The sequence below is a fragment of the Aethalodelphis obliquidens genome, unplaced genomic scaffold, assembly GCF_003676395.1.
Source record: "Aethalodelphis obliquidens isolate GAN/ISIS:26980383/991018 unplaced genomic scaffold, ASM367639v1 scaffold19, whole genome shotgun sequence".
Taxonomy (NCBI): Eukaryota; Metazoa; Chordata; class Mammalia; order Artiodactyla; family Delphinidae; genus Aethalodelphis; species Aethalodelphis obliquidens.
In genome coordinates, this window is record NW_020837963.1 from 4,160,239 (window position 1) to 4,178,480 (window position 18,242).

Genomic DNA, 18,242 nt, shown 5'->3' on the forward strand with positions numbered 1-18,242 from the left:
GAGGAAGAAGTTGGATGGAGTCACCTAGTTGACAAAATAACATTTTTCTGAGTAGAGGAAATGCTGCTGCAGATGCGTTTTCATGACCTTTCTTTCCTCTTTTGTTAGGCCAACAGGGAAATGAAGGCCAGAAGGGCGGGGGCAGACAAGCTACCTGGAAAGAAAGCAGTGCCTGCCATGAAGATGTTTGTCTTCGAGCAGCTGAATTAACAAATGCAAATCAAAATCTCATCTCGCACCAGTCAGAATGGCCATCATCAAAAAATCTACAAACAATAAATGCTGGAGAGGGTGTGGAGAAAAGGGAACCCTCTTGCACTGCTGGTGGGAATGTAAATTGATACAGCCACTATGGAGAACAGTATGGAGGTTCCTTAAAAAACTAAAAATAGAACTACCATAGGACCCAGCAATCCCACTACTGGGCATATACCCTGAGAAAACCATAATTCAAAGAGTCATGTACCAAAATGTTCATTGCAGCTCTATTTACAATAGCCAGGACATGGAAGCAACACAAGTGTCCATTGACAGATGAATGGATAAAGAAGATGTGGCACATATATACAATGGAATATTACTCAACCATAAAAAGAACGAAATTGAGTTATTTGTAGTGAGGTGGATGGACCCAGAGTCTGTCATACAGAGTGAAGTAAGTCAGAAAGAGAAAAACAATTACCGTATGCTAACGCATATATGTGGAATCTAAGAAAAAAAGTGATTCTGTTGAACCTAGGGGCAGGACAGGAATAAAGACACAGATGTAGAGAATGGACTTGAGGACACAGGGAGGGGGAAGTGTAAGCTGGGACGAAGTGAGACAGTAGCATTGACATATACACACTACAAAACGTAAAATACATAGCTAGTGAGAAGCAGCCGCATAGCACAGGGAGATCAGCTCGGTGGTTTGTGACCACCTAGAGGGGTGGTATAGGGAGGGTGGGAGGGAGGGAGATGCAAGAGGGAAGAGATATGGGAACATGTGTATATGTATAGCTGATTCACTTTGTTATAAAGCAGAAACTAACACACCATTGTAAAGCAATTATACTCCAATAAAGATTTTCAAAACAAAACAAGTGGAGACAAAGTAAGGTCAGTGCTCAGGTAATTAGAGAAAGCACAACGTTATAGAGGCTTTTGAAGCCAAAATGGGAGTGAGGCAAGCACACCAAAGTGGTATTTTTCACTTGGAATTGTTACAACCCAGCCCAGGCTTATAGAGCAGTTTCTGCTTTGGGCCTCACCATTTAGTTATTATAAACTCGGGATTCCTAATGCCAATCAGTCTATCGGTATTTATCAAGCCCTGTGCTCAATGCACTTGGCACTTTGTTGTCCTTATAGATGTCCCTGCCTTTCCCATGGGCTCTTCTTTGCTTCACACAGGAGGCCATCCCTCCTCTGGGACATTCCTTCCACATGGGGGAATCGGTCAGGGCAAACTAGAAATGAGACAGGAGGAAATAGGCCCAAGCATCCCTCACCTGCAGCCTGCCTGGTCTTGTCAGGGCGGGGCTCTGCCCCAGGCCTGCTCTCCACATCACATTTCACTCTGCTGCCTCCAGGGGGTCTGTTCCATCTCTGTCAGTCAACCACATACATTTCTTAGCAGAAAAGCTCCAGATGCAATTGGCAGACAGCAGCTGAGCAGCCTGCGTGAAGAAGCAGCGGGAAGCAAAGCCTGGTGTTCGTCAACATCCATCTTCTCCCGGTCATCCCAGCCTGGGCCACATGTTCTAGTCTCCAGTGCAGTTAGGGGTGGTGGCCAGGTGACTGGTCCCGACCAGTGGAATGTGGCAGAAAGCGTAAGGTGAAACTTCTAGGATTGACCCATTAGAGCACCCCCTCCAGCCCTCCCCTGTCCCTGCCCCCGTCCCTGCCCTGATTCACACTCTCTTTCCTCTTCAGGAGGCCGAAGAGAGGTGACAGATGACCTAGAGTGGTAAGAATCCACAAGGTGGAGGGAGCAGAGTCCCAGAGGGACTGTTGTGCCGAGCAAAGAAACGTCCCCTCCCACACCACCACCTGCTGACCCCTGTGACCTGAACAACAAATAAACATACGGTCTTAAGTCACCAACTTTTGTGCTTGTGAGACCTGTGAGCCAATCCTGACAGGAGATGAAGCTAGAGAGGTAAGAGGGTGCCGCCAGTGTGCTTAGGGGGCTGAAATAAGTGATTAAGGAATTTTATATTTTCCTATGAGAAGAATGGGTCTTGAAGGCTTTCAAGCAAGAGAGAGAGACCTATGTCCCATCAAAACCCCACCCTGGGGCTTCCCTGGTGGCGCAGTGGTTGAGAGTCCGCCTGCTGATGCAGGGGACACGGGTTCATGCCCCGGTCCGGGAAGATCCCACATGCCGCGGAGCAGCTGGGCCCGTAAGCCATGGCCGCTGAGCCTGCGCGTCTGGAGCCTGTGCTCCACAATGGGAGAGGCCACAACAGTGAGAGGTCTGCGTATCACAGCAAAAAAAAAAAAAAAAAAAAAAAACAACACCATGGCCTGGAGTGGGGTGAGCAGGTGCAAGGCTGGAGGCAAGAGGTGCCGGTGCAGTGCTGCAGGGGAGGGTGAGCCCTGAGGCTCAGGCAGAAGAAGTGGGCTTGGAAGCGAGAGAGTCAAGAGGTTGAGCAGGAAGGATACGCAGGACATGGGATTGACGGCATGTAGGATCGGGGGAACGTGCAGGGCCTTGAGGAGGACTGAGCATCTCAGGAGAAGCCAGCTTGGGAGAAAGAGGATGACTTCATGTTTGAACAGATGGGCTTGAGCTGGTCAGCGCTATGGGAGGAGATGTCCAGCTCCTATGGAGAACGTCACCGTGGAGCTGAGGACAGGGTCAGAGTCAGAAGTGACACTGTCTGAAACGGAGGCATCTCTAAGACCCCTTGGGAGGAGACACGCCCCAAACACTCTGATCCCAGGCCCCGGCCTGGACTCCAGTGTAAATCCAACTTCATTGTTCAACATTCTCAGAGGTAGAAATGGGCTAAAAGACAGAGTCGATGTTACCAGGAAGATGTTTGATGGGGACTGAGGAGGTGGCTCTCCAACACTGAGCCAGACCTGGGCTCGTTCACATTTCCCACAGGAAGGAGAGGCTGGAGGAGAGACCCATCCCAGAACGTGGTTACTGCAGGACAGTGGCTCACCAACAGAGGGGATGTGATCTTGGCCCTGAGAAGAGCAGCGAATATTCCTCGACTCTGGTTGAAGCAAGAAATGAAAGTGAAGCCCTGTGTAAATGTCATTAGTGCTTCCACAGTGATAAAATTAAGAAAAAAAAACAACAACTTTTAAAATAAATGAGGTGCTGCTAAATAAATGAATCACTTGAAAATGTACGTGTGGGATCGCTGAGATAAATTAAAAAACAGATTAACGCAACATCTGTATATTAACATTGTCATAAAATGGAATGGTAATGGGGGAGCGTGCAAGGTATTATAAAACTATAATCAGAAACATTATGTCAGTTATTGAAAACCCCATCACTGACTGAGAGGTATTACTTAGTCTCTGAGGTTTCTGCGGCACTTTTGTTCCCCCAACTGGTTCTACAGGAAGGGCCTATTCAATGCCCGATAACACCCTTAAATTCCATCACAATAAAATCCCACCTCAGGTACGCCATGTGTTTAATTGATTGTTGTTACCAGTAATAACAGATCACATGACCTGCCAGCTAAATGCTTTCTCCCTGCCATATAATGGTTAACATGGCCAAAACTATTAGGAGACAATATCCAATATCTTGCAATATTAATAGCAAAAATAGCAGTTATCAACTTTACATCTGTAGACCAATTCTTAAAAAAATCTTTGGGGCTTCCCTGGTGACGCAGTGGTTGAGAGTTCACCTGCCGATGCAGGGGACACGGGTTCGTGCCCTGGTCCGGGAAGATCCCACATGCCGCGGAGCGGCTGGGCCCATGAGCCATGGCCGCTGAGGCTGCGCGTCCGGAGCCTGTGCTGCGCAACGGGAGAGGCCACAACAGTGAGAGGCCCGCGTACCGCAAAAAAAAAAAAAAATCTTTGAACCCACTTCCCATCTGAAACTCATGGGACACCTGGAAAGCTGGAGAAAACAAACGTATAGAAACAGAGAAGATCAGTGGCTGCCAGGTGGGGAGGGGTTGACTCCAAAGCGAATTTTTGGAGGTATGATGTCACCTAACCATGGCATTTGTAAAAACCCATAAAACTATATATCAAAAAGAATAAATTTTACTTTATGCAAAGTAAAAATAAATAAAATTTTAAATAACATGTGGGAAAAGACTAACATCTAACATTATGGAAATGTACCAAATGAAAAAGCAAAAACAAAAATAACCTAAAGAGGGGCATCCCCAGTGGCGCAGTGGTTAAGAATCCGTCTGCCAATGCAGGGGACACGGGTTCGAGCCCTGATCCAGGAAGATCCCACATGCCGCAGAACAAGTAAGCCTGTGCACCACAATTACTGGGCCTGCGCTCTCAAACCCACGAGCCACAACTACTGAGCCCGTGTGCCACAACTACTTCAGCCTGTGCACCTACAGCCCGTGCTCCCACAGCAAGAGAAGCCAACGGAATGAGAGGCCTGCGCACCACAACGAAGAGTAGCCCCTGCTCGCCACAACTAGAAAAAGCCCGCGCGCAGCAATGAAGACTCAATGCAGTCAAAAATAAATAAGTAAATAAATAAATAAATAATAAAAAATAAAAAACAAAAATAACCTAAAAAAAAAAAAACCCACCAAAATTGACCATATGGAAAATCAGTGTTTAATGTTAATGGTTACTTGGAAGAGCTATATTTTACCTTTTATATAGCCATTAATTCCTTAGTTCAGGACTAGTTAATTTACTAGAAAGATGAGCAGGTCCTTAAGGGAAAGGGACAATGTACAGATGAGGCTCAATGGAGCGGAGTAAAGGTGAGGCAGTCCAGAACATAGTGCACTTCCGGTTAGGAAAGACCTTGGATAGGAAAGACCTTGGATATTTTCAATGCTCCTGAGGATCTAGTATTTCATCTAGTATTCCCTTCCAGACCCCGTGTTCCTATTTTGTTTTTCTTTTTAAGGGTTTGTCAGAAACAAAGGGACCCCAACTACACATCTGTTGTTGATTCAAACAACATCACAATGTAGGTATTATTCCCACTTCATGGATAGGAAAACAGACGCCAGCAAGACTGAGTGACATATTCAAGGCCTCAAAGCTAATAAGGGCTAACCCTTGATGAGAGCCTAGTCTACTGGTGCCAGAGTCTATGCAGGTGGAGCAGTCAGGAGCAGCTCCAAGAGTCCGGAAGAGCCCTTTTGTTTTCCAGCTTGCTTGCTGATCAGGACAGCTGTGTGAACAGAACTGAACTGGATTCAGCAAGGAGGTGGCTATAGACTGTAAGAGAAGAAACTGGAGACACAGAGACCATTTTGGCTTTCTTAGAGTTGCTGTAGAGAATCATTCAGCCTTGGGCAGGCAGAGGTAAGAAATGTAGGATTAGACAGAACTCAGGGTACAACTCACTCTTATCATTATATTGTTTCTATTGCCCCCTTCCCAGAGACCTGCTTACTCAAGGAAAGGTGAGGATTAATGCAAATGGAAGAATTTTAGACTCTGAGATTGACTAGAAGAGATGTTGTATAGCATCTCTAAAATAAACCATACGAATTAGAAGTATCCAGAACACAGGTATTCAAAGGCCCCAAGTGGGCTGCATCTGACAAACGTCTCAGGCCCCTCACTCACTCACTCATTTATTTAGTCAGTCAGTGTTTTAGTTGATCCACCAGCAAATTTATTAAGTGCCCGCTCTGTGCCAGTCTTAGCCCAGAGGACCACAGAAACCAGGCTCCACTATTAATACTGGAAGGGATCCACTAACAGTGACTTTGGGTGGGATAGGCCAGTGACAACAGCTTATCACCTACCTCCTTGGTTAGTAATGAACTGGGTATCTCTTGAAAAGAAATTCTAATTCTTACATACCTCACAGAGATGCCAGGAGGATCGATTAGCTGATGTTCATCTGAGACTGAACAAAGACAAAAATGGAAAATGAGAAGCTCTATAAATGAGCCTCTCCTGTTATTATCAATGCTATCATCATCATCATCACCATCAGTATCATCATCATTTCTGTTGAGTTACTGCTTCATAAAACTGTTCCTACATTTTCAATCAGGGGAGAATAAGCCTGAATGGAGCCTGGAAATTAAGGAATTAGGAGAGAGACTCATCAAAGTGTGAGGAGAGTTTCTTGGTTAACCATCAAATCACCCCTAAAACTTTACATTTCTGCCACTGAAGTTATTTGACCATGAGAGAGGCCTAACATGAAAGTGAAATTCGAGATAAATTCTTGTAACCTATCCCTTTCTTATAATCCACCCCCAAATACCCAAGCACCTACACTGATGCTGTCTTTTCTCCTTCTATGTCTTTAGATTCTCACCATTCCAGTCATTCATGGAATTTTCCACCAAAGCACCATCTCCAGAGGCTGCAGCTGAAATGGTCAAGGATTAGGTGAGAGTACTTATGCCCTAGGTCCTGTTGGCACAAATGTCAGAGGGCACCAAAGGAAGATGCTAAGGGAGACGGGTACCCAGAGCATAGGGATGGCAGTGGGGTTGAATGAAAGCTGAGGGAGCTGTCCAAGGTACCAGAACGGTGGCTCAGCTGGGAAAGTGTGCTGGGTGATGAAGGCTGGGAAGAAGGCTATAGGATGGTGGCCCTCAGGAGGGAGGACCTCATTGCTTCATTGCCCTTTTGCCCTGGGACAGTGACATCCCGTAACATTCATAGTCACAATGTTTTAACAGAAGACCTTAGAGAGCACAGAGTCCAATCCTGGTATTAGAGGGTTAAGTGAAGAGTCTGAGTGATTGTCCAAGGACACAGAGGCTAAGACACTGAAGGTGTTCCCAAGCCCCTCCTCTTCCAGGAAACCCCTCCTGACCTGCTTTCTCCCTCTTCTTTACACCTGGAATTACTTACTCAGGGACTATCTTCCCCTCAAGTTGGTAAGCTCCATAAGGGCAGGCATGGTATCTATTGCTTTAGCATATATCCCTAGTGCCTGAAGCAAGGAGTGACTCTGTGTGTATGTGTGGGTGTTTTGTGTGTCTCTGAATGGATGCCAGTGTGGTGCATGCACCCTCAACTTTCATGTTTTCATGCCTTTTCTTCTCTCTTGGAAAACACAGCACCCTTTCCCCCTCCCTACATTGTCGTCAGCAGAGCATTTTGTTCAGAGTGAGCATTTGCTCTACACGTGATGACAATTTGTTGATTCCAAAAGAATTTACAGCAAAGCAGTGATAATCATACCTACATTGGTCTAGCTCTACTTAATTTTAAATGCCTTTGCATGAGTGAAAATTAATTGTTCATTTTTAGCACATTACACATTTCAAAGCTCTCTTAAGTGCACATTAGTTAATACATAAATTATGTTGGTAGGCATTTTTGTCTCTTCTAGGAAAATGGGAAGGCAATGCACTTAGTAGAGAGGAGCTTTTTGTCAGGTTCAATTTGAAGAAGTCCATCACTCCTCTTTCTAATGGGATACAAGAGAAAGACAGAGTTGAGATGGAATTTAAGCACTATCACCTACTGACTGGCTCCCTCAAGAAGTTTTATAAATTTTCTCTATCTCAGATTCCTTACCCATAAAAGAAGCATAATAATACCTCTTTCCTATAGCTGGTTGTGAGAATCAGGGAAACAACCTGGACTGGCCTAGCACACAGAAGCCATTCAGTAAATGTCAGTTCTCTTCCTGGCCGAGGAAGGCTTCCTGGAAGAGCCAAGATTTAAAATTCTTCTGAATGATGAGACCGGATCCAGACACCGGCCTAGTGATCATCCCCTGGCTTCTAGGGCACCTCTCCCGTACTCCCTACTCTTGGGCAAGTTAAACAACACCAAGGCCACCTTCCTGCCGTTTTTCTCCAGCACACAGGCTTATTCCCCCTCTGTCTCACCCCATTTCTCCCATTTGAAACTCTTGGGAAAAAACCCTCCCATCTGTCTCTATTTATGTTTGTTTTTCCAAAATACCTCTTGTGAAATGCAAAGTTTTAATAACAGGAAAATGATCATTTGGTGGATTACAGAGCATTAAAATCTATGTGGGAAGCTGCACAGACACCAAAATACTGAGCCCATTTGACTCTTACAGTAAGGAAATGAAATATTTAATAAGCAAAAAATTCAGGAAATGTAAACCAGGTTTCCCCTTCCCTACCTTCTCCGGAATAAATTAAACAACTTTTACACACCACGTAGTCTTCGGTAGAGGAAGCTAATGATGTCCCCGATGCCCTCTTCAGCTGATCAAACTTTATTGTCTGTGTCAGGCTGCCAATTAAGACAAGGCTCTCCTATCGCACAAACTTCCCAAGCCACCATAAAGGTTAATTGAATCATGTAGGGCAATGCTCTGGTGGACAGGAGGCTTTAGAATTCCTTTCAGTTACTGGATTGGTTGGAAGCACAAATGAAAAAAGAGTGTGATTGTTGTGCAGCCAAAGTGGAGGCTACTGACAGAGGAGAAGTAACCAGAGCCTGTCTTCCTGCCTCAGCTCTTATGCGTTACGTTCAGCTTTTTCCTGCCACCTCTTTCAAGTTCTTGGGAGCCTCCTCCATTTCTGCTCCTCTCTATGTAACATCATTTGCTGAGAAATACAGACGTTGTTTGAGGCAAGTCCATCCTGGGGACTGAGTCTGACCCAGATGGCTAGCTGTAGCCTGGTTCCCAAAGCGAGCCTTCCACCAAAGACCTGCCACTTCCTTAAAAGGAACATCATACTGCTTAGAGGATCGTCTCTAAGAGAATATATTTAAGTGATTGTGGACCTCCTTTAGGCTAGAAATTATAATCCAGACACAGAATAAACTGTAGTTTTCAGGATTTGCTGGATGAGTGTATAAATGATAGAATCATGGACTCTTGGAGCTGGGAAGGTCCCTAGAGATCCTTTTAATCAGTTCTCTTAGACTACAGATGAGGACCCTGAGGTCAGAGAGGAAGCATGGCTTTCCCAAGTGCCTAGGGACATGAAGTAGAAGAAACTGTTGTAGAATCCTGGTCTCCCAAATGAGGGAAATCCTATGGACAGGACTGGAGTTATCTAAGCCTGCTTGTGAAAATGTTTTATGCTCAGCTACCTCAGGGACATCTATCTATACACGAGCACTGGATGTGCTACTGAGAACTTTATGAATTCATTAAACCAGATCCCTAAAGGCCTCCACTCAGCGGCATCCTTAGTCCCCAGTAATGTATTGTGTAATAAAACTATTTGCTTTTTTTGATTTTGTTCATTTTGCTGTTTCCCACAATTCATCCAAGTGGATAACGTCCAGTAGTTAACAGAACTGACTTCTTTTAATTTAGATGAGCCTTAAATTATGGCTGCTTTCAAGAAGACAGCTTACAGTAGATTTTTCTGGAGGGTGTGCCGAGAAGCTTGAGATAGGGAGACCCAATGTGAAGGCTACATTATAGGTTCAGAGTCAGAGATCTCAGTGATGAGGGTCCTTAAAGGCCACCATACCCAGATAACACCCAGCACAGTTCTTGGGCCTCAGTGGATAACTGGTGAAAGCACGCAAACAAAAATGTATGGATAGATAGATGAACAGATGGATGGATGGATGGATGGATGGATGAATGGATGGATGGATGGATGGTTGAGTTTCCCAACCCCATCCCTCCAAGGACCAAAATGTGATTCTTTACTCTTCAGAGTGGTGTGAGATTACCACCTGGTGAGCTGGCCTGGACAACTTCAGTCAGCTCTTATGCTAGAAACTTCATCCCTACATGAAGCCCAACTCCGTCAATGGCTTACAATGTCTGAGGTACCATTTCTGTTTTGAAGGACAACAAAGAGTGAATATATCCTTCTTCCTTACAACAGTCCTTCAGTTATTTAAAAACAGTTGGCAGATAAACCCAAATTTTCTCTTCTCTAAGCTAAATGGTCTAATTCCTTCAACCATTCATCTAAGGACATACCTTCCTCATGAGATTATCTTAAGTACTAAATTAGATGTCTACCAAGTGCCGGGCATATAGTAAGTGCTCAGTAAAAAAAAATAGATATTATCATTGTTATAAGGCCTCTGATCTCAAACTGCCCCAGTATTATAAACTAAGCTCAGCCCCCTACAGACATTCTGCATCAGGTTTAGTTGCTAAATAGGCCAACCTGAGCTGATATGGAGCATAAGGACAATCAGTAGATACAAGAAGCATTGTGTCAAGGGCCAGGAGCTCTACCACTTGGATCAGGACAGGATTACTCACAGGGAGTAGGGACAGGAACCCATAAATCAACATTCTGATACTCTGTCTTGGATGAGGCATAGCTTTGAGCAGCAAGTTTTAATAAGGTGGGTTCGTAAACTTTGGAGTCTCTTGGCAAATCCCTTCTAAATGGGAAGCTCAGCCACAGTGTCTTTGACAGTGTCCTAGTCCCAGAATTGTTAGTCTTCTCTGGATGTGCTCATTTGTCATTCTTCCTTTCAAAAGGACTAGACCAAGATGCAAAACTTCCTATGTGGCCCAACCTGGTCCCTTGGCAGAAATCACTAGCTGTTCACCAACATCCAGTCTCCCTATTTTCTATTAAGGTTCATGGCTGACTCCATTTCCCAGCCATATTTTGCTGTTAGGTATGGCCATGTGGAAGTTTTATCCAGTGAATTATGAGAGGATGTTGGTGTATTCCACTTCTAAGTTTTTAAGAGAGAAGACATCATTCCTCTTCTCCATGCCTTCTGTCCTCTGCTATCAGCTAGTATAGATGAGGACCCAAGGTCATAGGATTTGACAGAATCCTATGAGAGATCCCTGCACAGAGAATCAGAGAGATTCCTGCACAGAGAATCAGTGCTGGCCAGCACTCACAAGCCTGAAAGGCTTGTCTGCTCACCTGCCAGGCTGGGTGGGGGTTGAGAGCTGAGACTCAGACTTTGGAGTTCAGATCCCAGGGAGAGGACTTGGGTTGGCTGCGTGAACACAGCCTGAAGATCCTAGTACACCACAGCTAGCCGGGAGGGAGTCCAGGAAAATGTCTGGAACCGCCTAAGAGGCAAGAGACCATTGTTTCAGGGGGCACAAGGAGAGGGGATTCAGAGCACCATCTAAATGAGCTTCAGAGATGGGCACAAGTCGCGGCTATCAGCACAGACACAAGAGATGGGCCTGAAACACTAAGGCTGCTGCTGCAGCCACCAAGAAGCCTGTGTGCAAGCACAGGTCACTATCCACACCTCCCCTCCTGGGAGCCTGTGAAGCTCACCACTGCCAGGGTCCTGTGATCCAGGGACAACTTCCCCAGGAGAACACAGGGCGTGCCTCAGTCTGTTGCAACGTCACAACAGCCTCTGCCACCGCAGGCTCGCCCCTCACTCTGTACCCCTCCCCCTCCCCAGCCTGAGTGAGCCAGAGCCCCCTAATCAGCTGCCACTTTAACCCCGTCCTGTCTGAGCGAATAACAGATGCCCTCAGGCGACCTACATGCAGAGGTGGGGCCAAATCCAAAGCTGAACCCCAGGAGCTGTGCAAACAAAGAAGAGAAAGGGAAATCTCTCCCAGCAGCCTCAGGAGCAGCGGATTAAATCTCCACAATCAACTTGATGTACCCTGCATCTCTGGAATAACTGAATAGACAACAAATCATCGCAAAATAGAGGCAGTGGACTTTGGGAGCAGCTGCAGACTTGGGGTTTGCTTTCTGCATCTAATTTGTTTCTGGTTTTATCTTTATCTTAGTTTAGTATTTAGAGCATATTATCATTGGTAGATTTATTTATTGATTTGGTTGCTCTCCTTTTATATATACATATATATTTTTTCCTTTTTCTCTTTTTGTGTGTATGTGTATGCTTCTTTGTGTGATTTTGCATGTATAGCTTTGCTTTTACCATTTTTCCTAGGGTTCTCTCTGTCCACTTTTTTGTTTGTTTGTTTGTATTTTTGTGTAGTTTTTAGCACTTGTTGTAATTGGTGAATTTGATTTTGGTTTGGTTGCTCTCTTCTTTCTTTCCTTTTTAATTACTTTTTAATTTTTAATATTTTTTTTATTTTAATAACATTATTTTATTATATTCTTCTTTCTTTCTTCCTTTTTTTCCTCCCTTTTCTTCAGAGTCATGTGGCTAACAGGGTCTCGGTGCTCTGGCGAGGTGTCAGGCCTGAGCCTCTGAGGTGGGAGACCCTATGTCAGGACATTGGTCCACCAGAGACCTCCTGGCCCCACATAATATCAAATGGTGAAAGCTCTCCCAGAGATCTCAATCTCAACACAAAGACCCAACTCCACTCAATGACCAGCAAGCTACAGTGCTGGTCACCTTATGCCAAACTACTAGCAAGACAGGAACACAACCCCACCCATTAGAAGAGAGGCCGCCAAAAATCACAATAAGATTACAGACACCCCAAAATATACCACTGGACGTGGTCCTGCCAACCAGAAAGACAAAATGCAGCCTCATCCACCAGAACACAGGCACCAGTCCCCTCCACAAGGAAACCTACACAACCTACTGAACAAAACATACCCACTGGGAACAGACACCAAAAACAACAGGAACTACAAACCTGTAGCCTGTGAAAAGGAGACCCCAAGCACAATAAGTCAAGCAAAATGAGAAGACAGAGAAATACACAGCAGATGAAGAAGCAAGGTAAAATCCTACCAGACCAAACAAATGAAGAGGAAATAGGCAGTTTACCTGAAAAAGAATTCAGAATAATGATACTAAAGATGATCCAAAATATTGGAAATAGAATGGAGAAAATACAAGAAACGTTTAACAAGACCTAGAACAACTAAAGAGCAAACAAACAATGATGAACAACACAGTAAGTGAAATTAAAAATTCTCTAGAAGGGATCAATAGCAGAATAACTGAGACAGAAGAAAGGATAAATGACCTGGAAGATAAATTAGTGGAAATAACTACCATAGAGCAGAATAAAGAAAAATGAATGAAAAGAATTGAGGACAGTTTCAGAGACCTCTGGGACAACATTAAACGTACCAACATTCAAATTATAAGGGTTCCAGAAGAAGAAGAGCAAAAAAAGGGACTGAGAAAATATTTGAAGAGGTTATAGTTGAAAACTTCCATAATATGGGAAAGGAAATAGTCAATCAAGTCCAAGAAATGCAGAGAGTCCCATACAAGATAAATCCAAGGAGAAACACACCAAGACACATATTAATCAAACTATCAAAAATTAAACACAAAGAAAAAATATTAAAACCAGCAAGGGAAAAGCAACAAATAACATACAAGGGAATCTCCATAAGGTTAACAGCTAATCTTTCAGCAGAAACTCTGCAAGCCAGTAGGTAGTGGCAGGACATATTTAAAGTGATGAAAGGAAAAGCCTACAACATAGATTACTCAACCCAGCAAAGATCTCATTCAGCTTCGATGGAGTAATTAAAACCTTTAGAGACAAGCAAAAGCTAAGAGAATTCAGCACCATGAAACCAGCTTTACAACAAATGCTAAAGAAACTTCTCCAGGCAGGAAACACAAGAGAAGGAAAAGACCTACAATAACAAACCCAAAACAATTAAGGAAATGATAATAGGAACATACATATCAATAACTACCTTAAATGTAAATGGACTAAATGCTCCAACTGAAAAACACAGACTGGTTGAATGGATACAAAAACAAGACCCGTTTATATGCTGTCTACAAGAGATACACTTCAAACCTAGGGACACATACAGACTGAAAGTGAGGGGATGGAAAAAGATATTCCATGCAAATGAAAATCAAAAGAAAGCTGGAGTAGCAATTCTCATATCAGACAAAATAGACTTTGAAATAAAGACTATTAGAAGAGACAAAGAAGGATACTGCATAATGATCAAGGGATCAATCCAAGAAGAATATATAACAATTGTAAATATTTACGCACCCAACATAGGAGCACCTCAATACATAAAGCAAATGCTAACAGTAATAAAAGGGGAAATCGGCAGTAACACAATAATGGTAGAGGACTTTAACACCCCACTTTCACCAATGGACAGATCATCCAAAATGAAAATAAATAAGGAAACAAGCTTTAAATGATACATTAAACAAGATGGATTAATTGATATAATTGAAATAGGACATTCCAACCCAAAACAACAGAATACACTTTCTTATTAAGTGCTCATGGAACATTCTCCAGGATAGATCATATCTTGGGTCACAAATCAAACCTTGGTAAATTCAAGAAATTTGAAATTGTATCAAGTATCTTTTCTGACCACAACACTATGAGACTACATATCAATCACAGGAGAAAAATCTGTAAAAAATAAAAACACATGGAAGCTAAACAATACACTACTAAATAACCAAGAGATCACTGAAGAACTCAAAAAAATACCCAGAAACAAATGACAATGAAAACACACCAACCCAAAACCTATGGGATGCAGCAAAAGCGGTTCTAAGAGGGAAGTTTATAGCAATACAATACTACCTCAAGAAACAACTCAGATAAACAACCTAACCTTACACCTAAAGCAATTAGAGAAAGAAGAACAAAAAAAAATCCCCAAAGTTAGTGGAAGGAAAGAAATCATAAAGATCATTTCAGAAATAAATTAAAAAGAAATGAAGGAATCGATAGCAAAGATCAATAAAACTAAAAGCTGGTTCTTTGAGAAGATAAACAAAATTGATAAACCGTTAGCCAGACTCATCAAAAAAAGGGGAGAAGACTCAAATCAACAGAATTAGAAATGAAAAAGAAGTAAGTGACACTGCAGAAATACAAAGGATCATGAGAGATTACTATAAACAACTATATGCCAATAAAATGGACAACCTGGAAGAAATGGACAAATTCTTAGAAAAGCACAATCTTCCGAGACTGAACCAGGAAAAAATAGAAAATATGAACAGATGAATCACAAGCACTAATATTGAAACTGTGATTAAAAATCTTCCAACAAACAAAAGCCCAAGGCCAGATGGCTTCACAGACGAATTCTAACAAACATTTAGAGAAGAGCTAACACTTATCCCTCTCAAACTCTTCCAGAATATAGCAGAGGGAGGAATACTCCAAAACTCATTCTACGAGGCCACCATCACCCTGATACCAAAACCAGACAAAGATGTCACAAAAAATGAAAACTACACGCCAATATCACTGATGAACATAGATGCAAAACTCCTCAACACAATACTAGCAAACAGAATCCAACAGCACATTAAAAAGATCATACACCATGATCAAGTGGGGTTTATCTGAGGAATGCAAGGATTCTTCAATACATGCAAATCAATCAATGTGATACACCATATTAACAAATTGAAGGGGAAAAACCATATCATCATTCCAATAGAGTCAGAAAAAGCTTTTGACAAAATTCAACACCCATTTATGATAAAAAACCCTCCAGAAAGCAGGCATAGAGGGAACTTTCCTCAACATAATAAAGGCCTTATTTGACAAACCCACAGCCAACATCATTTTCAATGGTGAAAAACTGAAACCATTTCCACTAAGATCAGGAAGAAGACAAGGTTGCCCACTCTCAACCCTATTATTCAACCTAGTTTTGGAAGTTTTAGTCACAGCAATCAAAGAAAAAGAAATAAAAGGAATCCAAATCAGAAAACAAGAAGTAAAACTGTCACTGTTTGCAGATGACATGAAACTATACATAGAGAATCCTAAAGATGTTACCAGAAAACTACTAGAGCTAATCAATGAATTTGGTAAAGTAGCAGGATACAAAATTAATGCACAGAAATCTCTTGCATTCCTCTACACTAATGATGAGAAGCTTGAAAGAGTAATTAAGGAAATACTCCCATTTATCATTGCAACAAAAAGAATAAAATACCTAGGAATAAACCTACCTAAGGAGACCAAAGACCTGTATGCAGAAAACTATAAGACACTGATGAAAGAAATTAAAGATGATACAAACATATGGAGAAGTATACCATGTTCTTGGATTGGATGAGTCAAGATTGTGAAAATGACTATACTACACAAAACAATCTACAGATTCAAGGCAATCCCTATCAAACTACCACTGGCATTTTTCACAGAACCAGAACAAAAATTTCACAATTTGTATGGAAACACAAATGATCCCGAATAGCAAAAGCAATCTTGAGAAAGAAAAATGGAGCTGGAGGAATCAGGCTCCTGGACTTCAGACTATACTACAAAGGTACAGTAATCAAGACAGTATGGTACTGGCACAAAAACAGAAATATGGATCAATGTAACGGGATAGAAAGCCCAGAGATAAACCCATGCACATATGGTCACCTTATCTTTGATAAAGGAGGCAAGAATATACAGTGGAGAAAAGACAGCCTCTTCTATAAGTGGTGTTGGGAAAACTGCACAGCTACATGGGAAAGAATGAAATTAGAACACTCCTTAACACCATACACAAAAATAAACTCAAAATGGATTAAAGACCTAAATGTAAGGCCAGACATTATAAAACTCTTAGAGGAAAACATAGGCAGAGCACTCTATGACATAAATCACAGCAAGATCCTTTTTGACCCACCACTTAGAGAAATGGAAATAAAACCAAAAATAAACACATAGGACCTAATGAAACTTAAAAGCTTTTGCACAGCAAAGGAAACTATAAACATGATGAAAAGACAACCCTCAGAATGGGATATAATATTTGCAAATGAAGCAACTGACAAAGGATTAATCTCCAAAATATACAAGCAGCTCCTGCAGCTCAATATCAAAAAACCCAATCCAAAAATGGGCAGAAGACCTAAATAGACATTTCTCCAAACAAGATATACAGATTGCCAACAAACACATGAAAGGATGCTCAACATCACTAATCATTAGAGAAATGCAAATCAAAACTACAATGAGGTATCACCTCACACAGGTCAGAATGGCCATCATCAAAAAATCTACAAACAGTATATGCTGGAGAGGGTGTGGAGAAAAGGGAGCCCTCTTGCACTGTTGGTGGGAATGTAAATTGATAGAGCCATTGTGGAGAAGAGTATGGAGGTTCCTTAAAAAACTAAAAATAGAACTACCATACGACCCAGCAATCCCACTACTGGGTATATACCCTGAGAAAACCATGATTCAAAAAGTCATGTACCACAATGTTCATTACAGCACTATTTACAATAACCAGGACACAGAAGCAACCTAAGTGTCCGCTGACAAATAAATAGATAAAGAAGATGTGGCACATATATACAATGGAATATTACTCAGCCATAAAAAGAAGTGAAGTTGAGTTATTTGTAGTGAGGTGGATGGACCTAGAGTCTGTCATACAGAGTGAAGTCAGAAAGAGAAAAACAAATACCATATGCTAACACAGATACATGAAATCTAAAAAAAAAAAAAAAGTTCTGAAGAACCTAGGGGTAGGACAGGAATAAAGAGGTAGACATAGAGAATGGACTTGAGGACATGGGGAGGGGGATGTGTAAGATGGGACAAAGTGAGAGAGTGGCATGGACATATACACACTACAAACTGTAAAATAGAGAGTTAATGGGAAGCAGCCACATAGCACAGGGAGATTTGCTCCATGCTCTGTGTCCACTTAGAGAGGTGGGATAGTGAGAGTGGGAGCAAGATCCAAGAGCAGGGAGACGTGGGGATATATGTATATGTATAGGTGATTCACTTTGTTATGCAGCAGAAACTAACACACCATTGTAAAGCAATTATACTCCAAAAAATATGTTTAAAAAAAAGACCTCAGAAATTTGAGAGTTCACATATTTGGAAAAGTCAACTTCTCTTTGATCAAAAATAGCAAGAGTTAGGCTTTTGCCTTCCACTGAAACCTATTTTTGAGAGGTCCATGATATGGCCCTCTTTAAGTTGGGAAAGACAGGCATGGAAAGAGGTCTAAGAACTCTGTCCAGTGTAGAAGTTTGGCTGTGATTCCTATCATGCAAATTTGAATGGAAGCAAATAGACCAGAAGTTTTTAAGGAAACTGAACTGTTAAAAAGACCACTGACTGTATGAATCCTGTAATAGGGTCTCCAAACTTGTATGATCAGAATGAGGACTATGAAAGTTGGACAGCACCCAAGGGATGCATTCACACCTACGCCCACTTCAGATGTGGTCATGGGGGATAATGAACAAGAAGGAACATCTTAGAAAATGCAGTCAGGGACCATGAAGAACACTGAACAAAGAAGACAAACCAAGATCTACTCAGG